The sequence below is a fragment of the Dreissena polymorpha genome, chromosome 4 (assembly GCF_020536995.1).
Source record: "Dreissena polymorpha isolate Duluth1 chromosome 4, UMN_Dpol_1.0, whole genome shotgun sequence".
Classification (NCBI taxonomy): Eukaryota; Metazoa; Mollusca; class Bivalvia; order Myida; family Dreissenidae; genus Dreissena; species Dreissena polymorpha.
Window position 1 is genome coordinate 99,796,808 of NC_068358.1, and position 13,921 is coordinate 99,810,728.

The 13,921-nt window shown below is 32.6% G+C and overlaps 1 long non-coding RNA gene across 1 annotated transcript; it reads right to left on the reverse strand.

The window, feature by feature from the left end:
• Nucleotides 1-908: 908 nt before the first annotated feature.
• On the reverse strand, nucleotides 909-2,769 carry LOC127876154 (uncharacterized). The gene is made up of 3 exons (XR_008047687.1): nucleotides 2,609-2,769; nucleotides 1,758-1,873; nucleotides 909-1,498 (listed from the first exon to the last, which is right to left on the reverse strand). It is a non-coding gene; the product is annotated as an uncharacterized LOC127876154 (long non-coding RNA).
• Nucleotides 2,770-13,921: the final 11,152 nt, after the last annotated feature.

The window sequence follows — 13,921 nt, forward strand, 5'->3', positions numbered from 1 at the left end:
AATGCTATACAGAAGGGGACACTAGGAGTAAGGTGGGAGCGGGCGAGACGAAACGATAGCAAACTGTTGCCAACAATAAGAATGCGGATAGACGAACACAATGGACATTTTAATTCTGACACAAATTCTGCAATAGAAATTGTGTCAAATATTACACAGGTTGACAAAAAGCAAAGGCATGTTGTTTCCTGAGTAATACGTATGTTTTAAAATCAAATTTGGAATACAAACTGATAAAACAGAATCCACCAGACGTATTGGCTTGTCATTTTGTTGTTATTTAAAGTTTAAAGTAAACGGTATGTTTATTAAAAACAAAATACTGGTCATAGTAGAAACATATATATATATATATATATATATATATATATATATATATATATATATATATATATATATATATATATATATATATATATATGTGTGTGTGTTTGTGTGTTTTATTTCATATATGGAATTTATATTATTGCATTAGTCTATTACATAGTATAGATATTGACAATCATTCGCCATGTGTTGGTGATAATGTCATGTTATAAATTATGTCGTTGTATTCAGTGTAACAAGTGTATGCTTATCTTTAGCGTTAATTATTTTGAAGAGAATACAAAAAGTAAATGAATAAATATTATATTATATGATTATATATGTACGATTCTCCTCTTGTGTTGTGGATGGATGCAGCTCTGAAGAATGTCAAGACGTATTTCGAATTAAGGAGTATTGTATTGAACACACAACCACATTGCATACATTGTTTACTGTCAATTACCTCGGCCTAGAGTAATTATAAGCAGGCAGTTAATTATGTAAAGCAATCGTGAAAATCCCTAGTATTAGAAACCCTGGCTGCTTATGATTATCGAACTAGCTGGTGACAGCGGTATTTAAAATTGAAACCAACGAAAAAACATCGCAAAACTTTAATCAAGTTATAATTAAAAAAGAATCACAGATTCGATAATACAAATCACAGATGCGATATATTAATGAATAACGTAAATCCAAATTATTGCACAATTATTTGAGAATGATTTCAAACACACAAACGAACTAAACGAAACCTAAACATTAATCAAATTCGGATAACTTTAGAATCATCTTGAAAAGTAAAGTAAAAGTAAAACAACGAATAAAATAACGTAAAACGATAATAAAGTTACACAGACAAACTGTAAACTATAATGATTTTTAATCAGTATTCACGGATTTATGTGAAGTCCTCACGTATCGAGAAAGGTTTGTTCTGCGTTTGTACGTTTTGAAACACTCCTCACTACTGTAACACTTGTCATGCATGTGCGTATTGACGTGCTCTCTGAGGTCATTCTCACTTCTAACTGCCAACCCACACTGGTAACATTTCACCAATCCCTCTTTGTTGCACTTTTCTCTCTAGCCACGAGTAGGTACTTGTCCGCAAAGCTCCTGCCGCACTGTACACACATGTGACTTTGGGGTCCTTTGTTCGTTGAAGCCTTCTAAGATTGTAGGCATCCTGAGAAAAAACAACATATTTTATTCACGTGACATTTCAGTGCGTAAACACGCTATTTCAAAAATGTTAGTATCTGAGGACACGCGTTCGTTAGTTTTAAATTACAAACGATTTGACGATTATTGAGTTATTTCAAAATATATGATAACCTGAGAGATGAGATATATTGTATATTTTTGTTGTTTCAAGAAAATCCGTTCATCTGTTTGTTAGCATCACTGTATAAAAATGTAACTATTTTTAAGGTATTTAATCTTACCTGAAATGCTTTCCCACAGCAGTTATAGTTTCCAGAGTTAGCGTGTCCCCTAATGTGGCGCAATAATCCAGCTCTGGTCTTCGACATTTTTCCGCATTCGGAGCATTGAGCCATACCTTAAAGCAAATATAATATCAAAAATAATATACGATACATTACTTCACCTGACAGTAGTGTTTGGCGCCAATATAAAAATGGAATTTGATACAATAACATAGTGTACACTTATTTAAGGTAAGCATGGACTTGTCATCGATTTAAGATGCTCCAGCGTAAGATTTTAATATTATAATGGGGATTGTACAGTATGCCTGTAAATCATAATTATGTATTAGTTCAACAAGCGGTGCAAGCGAGGTGTATAGCCATTATGTGTTTTACATGCTAGCGCATTTAAAAATCCCGTTTCAAATACATTGTTGACGAGCATTTTTTTAAACAACTAAATAGAACTGAAAAACTTAAAAACAGTATACCACACAGATCCGTTGAAAAACGTATACCACACAGATCATATTACTGTAAGAATAGTTTTCTTGAATTTTGTTTCGTAAATAAATAACAGAAACCTGAAAATGGATGCAAAATGATATAGTGTAAGCTCCGCCCATAAAATTTATTTCTTAATTGCACCAGAGGTGATGTTTTTGTGTAAACAAAAAATAATGTCCCCACACTGATCCTACCTTTTTCTTACCGTTCAAAGGCGCGGTTGCACTTTACTGAAAAAATACTAATTTGTTTTATAAAATCACTGATACCTATAGAAAACTCTCATGAATGAGCGGGCTCTCCACTTCATCCCATTAAAAATGGTGACATCTTAAAAAAGTTATCCTTAAAAATCTTACCTTCGTCGCGCTTTTGTTGATATTTTACTCCCCACACAGATCTTAAAAAGTCACGTGGTATAGGCACCGTGGTTCTATGTATATGTCGTGAAAATGTGTTGTAACATTGTTCATACTTAAGTACGAACTACCATATAGGTACACATCTGAAGAAAAAAGCACGTAAAATAATCAGCGAGTCGTAATAATTAATGAACATATAATACAAATAAGCACACGTCATATTGCAGGGATAATACAAAATACAGAATGTACACACCTTAATAAAGACCGAAAACAACACAACGCCTAATCCATGCATCACAATAAAGCAAATACATCACACAAAGTAAACAGTTGGAAAAATACAGCAGACCCGTTCAATAGGTTACTTCAATAGGTTATGTCATAAAATACCAAGAAACAATATAAGATAAGTATGCAAATAACAAACGAATCAGTTCTTCAATAATATGAGAGGCCGGAGATGAATGGCAGATCGTTATGTACAACGTATAGCGAATCATTCTTAATACGATATATTGACGATTGATACAAAATAGGTGACCATTTCAATTCCTAGTCTGCACATGAACGCCCCGGATAAACGTCTGTCAGGCGAAATACATGGTAAATCGGCTGCCATGGTTAATGATTGTTCCGTACATCTCATACGATCTTGTCCTGAGAAATAGCGGCGAATGGAAAGAAATGTTAAGATACTGTGCAAATTGGTTTGAATAATTGTTCAATGTACGATTCAATTCAAGTGTGTACAAGTTTGCGCATAAGTCATTCCTTATTACTCATTCCATTAAGTAGATATGTAAAAAAACTAATAGCAATAACTGGCAAATGCGAAGCATGACTAAAACATCAATTGATGTTCATATTACGCTTTATACACATTATATTTAGGAACAAAATAAAGAAAAAATGTAACTTCAGTTATGCGAATATAAAACAATATATTTTAAAGGGACTGTCAACTAATAATTGTAAAAAATACGGTATTTTAGAACTTTTCTTTTTTCGTTATTCGTGGTTGATAGTCCCTTTAAAGTGGCATTTGCATGCAAAGTATGTGGGTGGCTTCTGAAGTCATACACCGTTGGCACTGGAGCGACGTAATGCTTTGCCTTCATTCCGCCATGTTTGTCTATCAGTCTGCTTGTCAATTCATTCGTGCATAAAACTGGATCCTCAGGTCCCTTAAAAAGTACTGCAGATACTATGACGTAACTTTGTAGAAATTAGATGTGCAATATTCGGATAATACATGTTCTTTTGTTATTTACGTTGAACAAATGTCAGTGCAGTATTACAATTACTAAAACTATGATAAAGCGCTAAATTGCAAGATCTTTAACAGTCAATATTGAATTGCATTAATAATTTGGCTATAGGTTTACCATATGTCGTTTTGTCAATCCCGTTTCCTTCTTATATATGTACGCTGTAACACTGTAAGCTAACTAGAGAAGAACATGAAGTGTTATATCAAAATTCGGATTATATTGATTAATCGTGATGACATATTGTGAATGTTTCATTATTTTAAAACAAAATTATACGTGTAGCATTACAATCATGCCACACATAAAAACACACAAAGAAGTGTGAAGTTTATAGATACATTTCATCGGAGATCAAATGTTAGTTGAAAACATTTGAAAAACAACAACATGCTATTGGGTTTGAAAATATACAGTTTTATATGTATACAATAAAGCTGAATATGAAAGCAATCAACACTCACTGGTGCGGACTTCCGTAGAGCTTACACAAAATAAACCCAGGTTTGTTACTAGCTATTTAGCTATTTGAATGCATGTACTATATTATTATTGAAGAACTATACAGTTTCAAATAATATGTACTAGTATATACTTTCTCAAGGCCCAAATAAGTTTTATAAGGAAACTGAAGAATTTACGTCTTATTTTGTCATTGCAATTTATTATAACAGCCGAACCTTCTCTATTAACTTTTAAACTGCAGATAACTGCGTCAGAATATTTATGCGTTTAACCACCACAAACTAACCAGTTACATCATTTTTCACAAAATGTTATCAGTATGAAAACGTCAAACAGTAACAGTGCTTTTTAATGCTCTTTTTTACTGTGTATTTTTCTTTGTAACGTAATGGATATGTTTTTGTATTCTGAAAGAAAAAGATTATAAAGTATTGAATTATTCTGCAATGTATTAATCATTTGAAGCAAAAGCTGTTTCATCATTGTGTAACTTATTATAATCAGCTTTTGGGTGATCTAAAACTAAAGCAATTGTCGTTAACTGTACAGCGTTACATTGAGTAATCACTCTGCTCGATTGATAAATATCTTCATAAATCGGTTTATTTATCCATCTGTGTGAAGGCTACAACAGATTTGTCTGACTATAGACACATGATTACACTTGATTATATATTTAGATTGACTAAATTTTCGCGGATCTGCTAGTGCTGAAGGTAAATATTCGATTTTAAGTCAACCGCCGTGTATATGAGCCGAATACATAAAATCACATTAAAAAAAAAAACCCAGTTTACATTTTGAAACAGTCTAGTTGTAGTAGTTTCTATCACATCTTTCGAATGATGAGTATTTTCAAAGAAAAGTTTACCGAATGCAGATATATTGCTATTTACTATGACATTAATTTCGAATTATATATGATTTAAACTATTTGCTGACGCCCGAGGTGTTTGTTGTATCGATTGGATTGTTAAAAATTTAGGCTCGTTTTTGTCATTTTGTCTTGTGTTATATGTATTTGTCGTTTCAGCTTTATGCTTTATACCCGCATACGATACTTTCGTGTTGTAGATTAGCGCCCATGATGCTCATTATATCGATATAATAATACAATAGTTAAATTTGCAGTGAACTTTTTGCATTCAGTATTTTTCATATGTATGTGTGGTGATTGTGTTTATTTTTTTTCGTTGATTGAAACTGTTTGCTAAACACGACGCCCTGAATGTCTATTAAATCGATATAATGATCAGAAGCTAAACTTATAAATGAACATTTTGCATTAATTATTGTTTAATATGTATGTGGCGTTTTTATTTACAAATATGGCAGCGTTTAAACGTGTATCATATTTTAGTGTGTGTTTTGATATGTATTGAAGTATCATGCATAATTAATGCTACTGCTTCAAGATCGAGTGCTGACATATCAGCAGCACACGTGTATTTTTCCGAATCTGCCAGAACTTTGTACAACTGCATATCGTTTATTTCTTTCTCATACATCGCTTTCTTATATTTAACAATAAACAGCTTATCAATAAGTGCTGAACGTTTATGTTTGATGGGTTAGATTAATGATATTTTTGATATCAGAATATAACACTTAATACACAAATATGTTACATAATTCATATTCACGTCGTTCATACACCTAAAAGACAGAGACAACGGAAACTTCGTTAAAGTGATATTATGGGCATTTTTCAATGTTGAATTGAGCTGAAAAGAATTAACAGGTCAAAAGAGTAAGTTAAAATGTGGTTACTGACCAATTATCTGCAACTCATCTTGCTACCAGTTGTATATATAAATATATTTTATATTTTACGTGACCCACCCAGTCCTGTAAGCCGAAATGATCCGTAAAACAAAATGGTGTCTTTGTGTCGTATAAACGAATCTGCACTAAAACTAAATTTAGGTTCACATTGTACATGCGTGATCAGTTGTCAACGAAAGTACGGTTGATATTCAAATGCATTATTTTTTCTCTTTCCGGAATATTGTTTTCGTATGTTGATACTGCATTAAGAAATTTAAGTGTATATGAAGTGAAAACACTAAAAATAAACAACGGTTGCGATAGACACATATAAACTGTTAGATGCCCATAATATCACTTTAATTACCGATTATTTATTCGGCGTCGTAACCTGAACCACTCGCCAGTCAGGGCTTGTAATAAGTAGTCGTAATAAACATTGTATAAATTGACAGATACCACAGAAATATATATGAATGATTAAAACCTTGATTATTCTAAATTTCAATTGCTACGTTGTTTTCATCGTTCATGTATAAATATTAATATGGCTGCAGTTTATCCCAGCACCATGTGGTTTCTATAATGTGTTCCTATTTTACGTATGTACTTAGACAAAATATGTACGAACACAAATGACTTATTGTATAGTGAACACACAGCCCGTAAAATGTTAGCATTAATTATGGATTGAGAGACATAATTACTTTTCCAATTTGGTGTATTGTCAAAGGCCTAAAGAATCCATTATAGGATTCTCATCGTTTATTTACTTCTGTTTGCGACAGTCGGCTATATGTATAGCCTTTCTGTTAAAAATAATGGTGGCTTATTTGACAAAGTTTACATTATACCCCATACTTCATTTACTCCAATTAAGTTATTGTGTCCCATTTAACTTAAGTAGTAATTGTTGTTCTTATATTTGCAGTTGAGAAAATACGTTGTTGAGATATTAAGTTTCGGACAAAAGCGAATTTATTTCCTGTCAGAAACGTGGATATTGGAAACATTGAAGGTTTTGCATTTTTCCTCAAATTTTATATGTTGAATTATTTGATCGTCTAGAAAAATAGTTCATAAGTTTTATGTTCAACTGCATGTTTTAAAGTTTATGCTTATAAACAATTTTGTATAAGTATGGTCTACTGGTATCATTTCTAACGTGCAGTGGACGATTTCGTTTTTTAAATGATAAAGCTGTTCAAAGATGATTGTGCTTATTAATACAGTATAAACGCATGCTATTTTTATGACGAACATAATTGTATACATATGTCAATAATACTAGGACACGGAATGGAATGGTTTTTTCCACCTTAAGTAAATCCTACACAAATAACTCAATATGACGAGAAAAGACTTGTTTTACTGGAGTTGCAAAGTAATGACGTCGATTTAAATTACACTCGTATCAAAACAACACTAAAAACAAAGACTTATATTGTCAATACAGCTTTGTTTTATTGCAAAATGTAATCTTTACCAAACATAAAACATGGTGCAAAACATGGAATTGATTCGTGAATATTTTGAACGACGTTTCCAGACATCTATTTATTACCTCCCCTGTTCAACGAAAATAAATTAATCAATTCTGAACTGGTCTTAGTTACTATCTTGTTTGTTAATTTCTTATTTATGATGCAACATAATGTTTATTAAACCTGTACATACGTTTATGTTCGAAAGCATTTCGCGCTTATTAAAATAAAAATATTTACGTTTGATACAGAATTCCATTGAGACATTATCAATTGAGTCAAGAGACACCACATGCCATCGCGTGTATAAAATATATTGTACGTTGGATAATCACCAAATATAAACAAGTGACAGAATTTTAATGAGCTTTTTTTCTTTGGTCGGTAAGATGATCTAGAAACGAGTTTTGCATTATTATTTGTAAAGTGTTAATGGACAGTTTAAGTAAAAAAATTGCAACTGTTACAAACATTGCAAGTATACTCACTAAAGCTTCGCTGGCCTCTTATGGACTAATTTCCTTAAGAGGCAAAATTTAGTCCTTAAGAGGCCAACGAAGCTTTATATCAGCCTGCTTATCTGGACATGAGCCACCCTGTACGCTAATAAGACCACGGACCATTGCGTTATTTTATAGCGGACAAACTAACTACTGCACAGACTGCGCGATAGCCCGGCGCTGGCATCATACGGCATGATACTCATTTTCGCATAAAACAGCTCGTATAATTATACCTTAGAGATTCAAGCGCATATAGACACCCTTCCCTGCACTGCTTAAACATCACAAACATGTTTTGCAGTTAATCACGTAACTTTGTATGAGAGCCGAAAGTGTAACATGCAAATTGCGAAATAAACAACAAAACCGCATCATTAATGAAGTGTCAACAACACCTTACTATAATGTCAGAACCATTAATCATGGCTTTCGTCGGCCTCCCACTAAGGAAGTGTATTGTTAAATTTGCCTTAACGTGCAGATAAAATCAAACGTAATCATTTATGATATAACCCGATATATTTACTTCGTCTTTGAAAACAATGTGTTTTCATCGCTTCTTATTGTGCGATATTTGACTGACGTATAGTTACAATTGTAACACAACACGTTCTTCAAATGCATTTTAAGTCGGTTTGAGAAAGCCGCAATTAGATCAAATAAAATCACGTACATATTTCACTCAGATAGAAGTACTATTCCCTCTTAGACTGCCTTCACAGCATACATAGTTAGAAAATAAATATCATTAGTTAGAGAAAAATAAAATCAGTAGTTCCAGCACAACATATAAACACACAACATATATAATAATAATGGAAACACGCATTTGGTAAGCTATACTGCTGTCATTTTTTAAAGTTTGATCATATTACCTCGATTTTGGTCTAGACTGGAAATGGCATTAGGTGACATGTCTTCTTACAGGAGACGAATACAATACACAGTTGATGTTGACCATGGGAAGCCAGCTTTGAAACAGCAGGCTATGTATATGACATAATCGTTTCCTGCATCTAGCTAAAAGTAGTAGTCAAGCATGCAGACTTCCTGTACAACCTGTGCAGCAAACAGACGTGGAAATAAATTTAAACTACTATACAATCTTGAGTCATTTCTGTTAATAATCATCAGCGGGGTGGTCCAAAACATAATTAAAAGTAACATAAAGTGTTTATATCAAATCTAACACAGTTAAAAGCAATCTATTTACAAGTTTGTTTTAATAAGGTACAATTTCAATGTATTCTGTATAAAGACATCCATGCATCTGACAAGCTCTACACGTCGCAAGAGTCGAATCAACAAGCATGTGTGTAATTGAATAGCCGAGTCAGTCCAGCATCGATCTAGATATATGCAATTCGAAATCGAACCTTTAGGTATGTGGTCCCTCGAGAAATTTATTGTGTAGCAGTATGGACTTCGATTAAATAAATCATGATCGTATCTGATAGCTAGTGCGCGCCTTTTATTAGCGATTGTTTAAACGTTAAATTTGGACTATTTTTAGTTTGGTCCAGATTTAGAGAGATTGCGTGGTTAAGTAAAGATGAGATGTACTACGAAAAGTTGAATTCGTTTGTATATAATTAACTGTTCAGTGATCAATAAATAATATATTGCGTTATTCGCAAAGTAGACCATTTACACACTTGATAATTTTTGCCAACATTTGACCTGTTTATCAATGACCGATTTCCTTTGAGTCCGATCGAAATTTAAAGTCCTGTCTAGTTACCTCAATGAAATGATTAATGATTTGAAATTGCTCTCAATTTCACAGATTCCATGGTAATTGCATTCCATTCCATTGCACAATTGTTTCCTACAAGCCTTGATAAGCTCACTATCTCTAACAGTTATAGCTGTGTGATTGATTTATTGTCTCTGCAAATAATAAGAACATTCGAAAAACAAAAGATTTTCCTTCACTTCTCATCTTTTCTAAGCAAACGGCTTTCGTGCATGTGTAATAAAACGTTAAAGGCATTCCGGGTTTAAAAACGGTCAAGTATTATCGGGAAATTTGATGCATTGATGAATTGATTTGAACTTGAACTGTCACAATACATGAAAGTTAAATCTTAAAAGTGCTATGCGTGAACTTGTTCCAAAGTTTAAATGTGTCGCCTCATTGGTTTTATAGTAATTTGTGTTTACATATTAATCACACGTTTGATATCTAGACTCTAACGTAAATGGAATAACATATATTTTGCATGACGCGGGTGTTTCGGTTAAATTTACTGTTTCAGCAGATTAAACAAATTTCAATAAGTAAGTATCAGAGTTTTAACAATCCAGAAAAAAACGATCCGCCTTCGGCTGTGGTTTTGTGTCATATAAACGGTTCGAACCATAGCTAAAACAGTTCAACTGCAATCCAACGTAAATCAGTTACATGTGCACATTATACAAAACAAGAACGTGTTAGTTTAGTGTTATATGTGTCTTTCTTTTATACCTAATGATAAAATATGACATTTATGCAGTGAAATAACAGCAGTGCAAATAACAAATTTTCACCGATGAAAAGAACACATTTTCGGAACTCCTTTTCTAATTTTAGATTATCATAAATAATTTAACATATACTTTCTATGATCACAAGTGAATTAAAATCATACCACCACATCCAACACATTTTCTTGTTATTTCATGCTTAAATTCACCGTTTATTTACATTATAATTGAGTTTTAACTTGAAATTCCGCTGGTATAATGACGTCATTTCGTCATACTTATGACGTCATTTTGTGCTTTGAAATGTATTGAGGCACGCCACGGAAGCAACTCCGAGAAATAGTAACTTTTCAGCGAAAGGGAAACAGCTGATTATTATTTTCTTGAAAAATGGGCATAAAAGAAACAGAAAATGTGTTCATGTCAGTGTAAGATCGTTTGTTATTTCACTCGTGATCATAGAACAATAATATTCGGACGGACGCACAGACTGACAGACGGACTGACGGGCAGTTCAACTGCTATATGCCATCCTACCGGGGGCATAAAACCCATAGCTACATATACACATCTATATTTGTTATGTAATTATAGTTTTCCTAGCCACTTAACATTGCTTGTTTGTGCCTAAAATGTCAACTAAAATTATAAAAAATAAAATGAGCTCTTTATAAATGACCTTTGCTTCATCCAATTTACACAATACTTAAATATAACAACAAATACTGGGCAAGATCTTAAGAACGCCTTCTGTGTGGATTGAACCTGTGACCTCCACTTGCTAGGCAGACACTATATCCACAACGCAACATAATAAAATATAATTTATATGATCACAAGTGAAATAACAATCGATCTTACACTGACATGAACAAATATCTTCTATATCTAACTCTTCCATTACAAAATTTCATTCTTCAAACATCACTATGTTAACCGGAAATTTACAATTAATTTCAACAGAATATCCATTGAGACAATTTGAAGGCCGTGATGCAACGTCCATTTGCGATTAAACAAAATACTGATATGTACGTCAGCGTTAAGTATTTTTAAAATAAAATCATGCACGCTAGCTACATACATTTGCAGATTAATATCACATGCACATAAACATGAGTAAATAGCTATAAAAGTTTCACAGATAACGTATTGATGTTCTTCGTTTCGTGGCGTACTCATAAACGCAATTAAGTTTAATATAAAAGGTACGACATGTTTGCTTACGTTGTTCTTACCACAAAGTTCGCTTATTTAGTCGCAAAAAGAAAACAACTGAACTAACCTGTCTTCATAAAAAAGTTCCAGAAACAACCGACATGTTAAAACGAATTCTCATAAAATCGGTTTTTGTAAAAAAAATAAGTGCCCATCTAAAGTTAAAGCTAGAAGTCGTTTTTATGAGTTTTCCTCCTAGATAAAGTTCATGTGATATCAGATCGACAGTTCATAGTAATTTTCTTATTATATCAAATATAGTTCCTTGAAAATAAAGCAACAAACAGCCAAAACGGTTATTTCCATTCAAACTTCGATTGTTCAAATACAATTTATCACTGTGTACAATTTTGGGATGGAGTTGCTTTAAAGACTCGTGATTACGTTGTTATATTCGTATATATTACTTTGGGTTTGCTGCGCCTTTTAATGGACATTGCACCATTACTTTGGCAGAGCGACGACAAACCCTTCTACAAAATGCCATTAGCGACAACAATAAGGCAATATACTGTTTCATAATGTGACAGATTGCAATACATCTTCATGAACAGCAAAATAAGCTTCCGTTCTTGTTTTGAGCGTTGACTTGATTAAGATGATTTTTTTGTGGAACAACTAACAAATAAACGCCTTTACATACATGATACATCCAAAACAACTTTTGTTTAATAACATGTATACTTACACTATTTATAAAATGTTCTGAACGTGTTGTTTTATCTTATCTGGGGTAAAATGGATGTTAATATGTATCATTATAACTTCATTCTTTTTGTCAATACAAGATGTTGGCATAAAAAAATTATTAAATATTGGCACCATCCGTGCGTTGTCACACTAGCAACATATGTTTAACAGGTTTATTCGTTATTTTGTGAAAAAATAACAAAGTTTCCATTATTCATATGTCACATTATGATTCTGATCACTTTAAATAAATCTAGTGATACAAGCTACCTGCATAATGTGCAATATTGTTATAACACAAATATGGTTCAATACTCATAAAATAATATTATAAAACATGTCCGAATATGTAACGACGACATAAATGCCAACACTTGAAAAAAAGAACACAGGAACGTTCTTGCTGTGGCAAAATAAATATGGCATGTGCATCTTCTATTTCCAACTTTGCCGCAACCTAATATTTCAAACTCGTCAGTCATGGGAACGAAATAATCTACTCGCGGGAACGATTTCGTTAATCATGTAAACGCGATTGCTACCTCGTGTTAAAGACATAATAAGTAGTTGAGACGAGATAAAAAGTAATGATAACGACATGAATAGCCAATAATGATTCAAGTTGTTAAACACATGTTTCTAATTGCGTGATACGATGGAGGCTAACATAATTGTGTAAATGTAAAAAATAAATATAAAACATTTAAAAGTTCAAACATCGTGTATTGTTGTACGAGTACGTATTTACCATGAGTTACTTATTTCGTTTTTGTTACTTAGAATTTCAAAAGACAAACTTAGTCGTTCCAATGTGTTACTAAGTTTTCTCACGAATGACCTTACTCATTCCCGCGACTTATTTAGTCGTCCCTACCATTAAGTTATCCTATTCGAGTAACGAAATCGTGACAACATCATGAATAAAACGAAGCCACCGGTTTTTCATACATGCATTTGGTATTCCATAGTCCACATTGAATTTTCTTGGTCCCTTACAGATCTGAATGTTCAATAAAACCGCTTTATATTGCATTCAAACACTGTCGTTAAATACACAATTCTTACATACTGGGCTCTACATATTTATATGTGTATTATATTTAATATAAGCATGTCGTTTTATGTAAATGATAAACTTGGCACAAACAAGTAAATCAACAAATTAAACAAATTCTTATTATTATTTCTATTATTATTATTCCGGATTTATATAGCGCCCTTTTCATGCAAGAGTGCACGTTCAAAGGCGCTTTACATAAGAACATTTGACGTATCGCAGATACGAATACATTTTGCAACACTGTTTCAAAAGACATCGATCAAAACTACTAAATTATACTATAAAACTACTCAATGATACTATAAGTACTACGTAAAAACATGCACAGTAACCCTAGATTAGAAAGAAAGATCAACAAGACACTATAAAACTACCCTATGTGTATA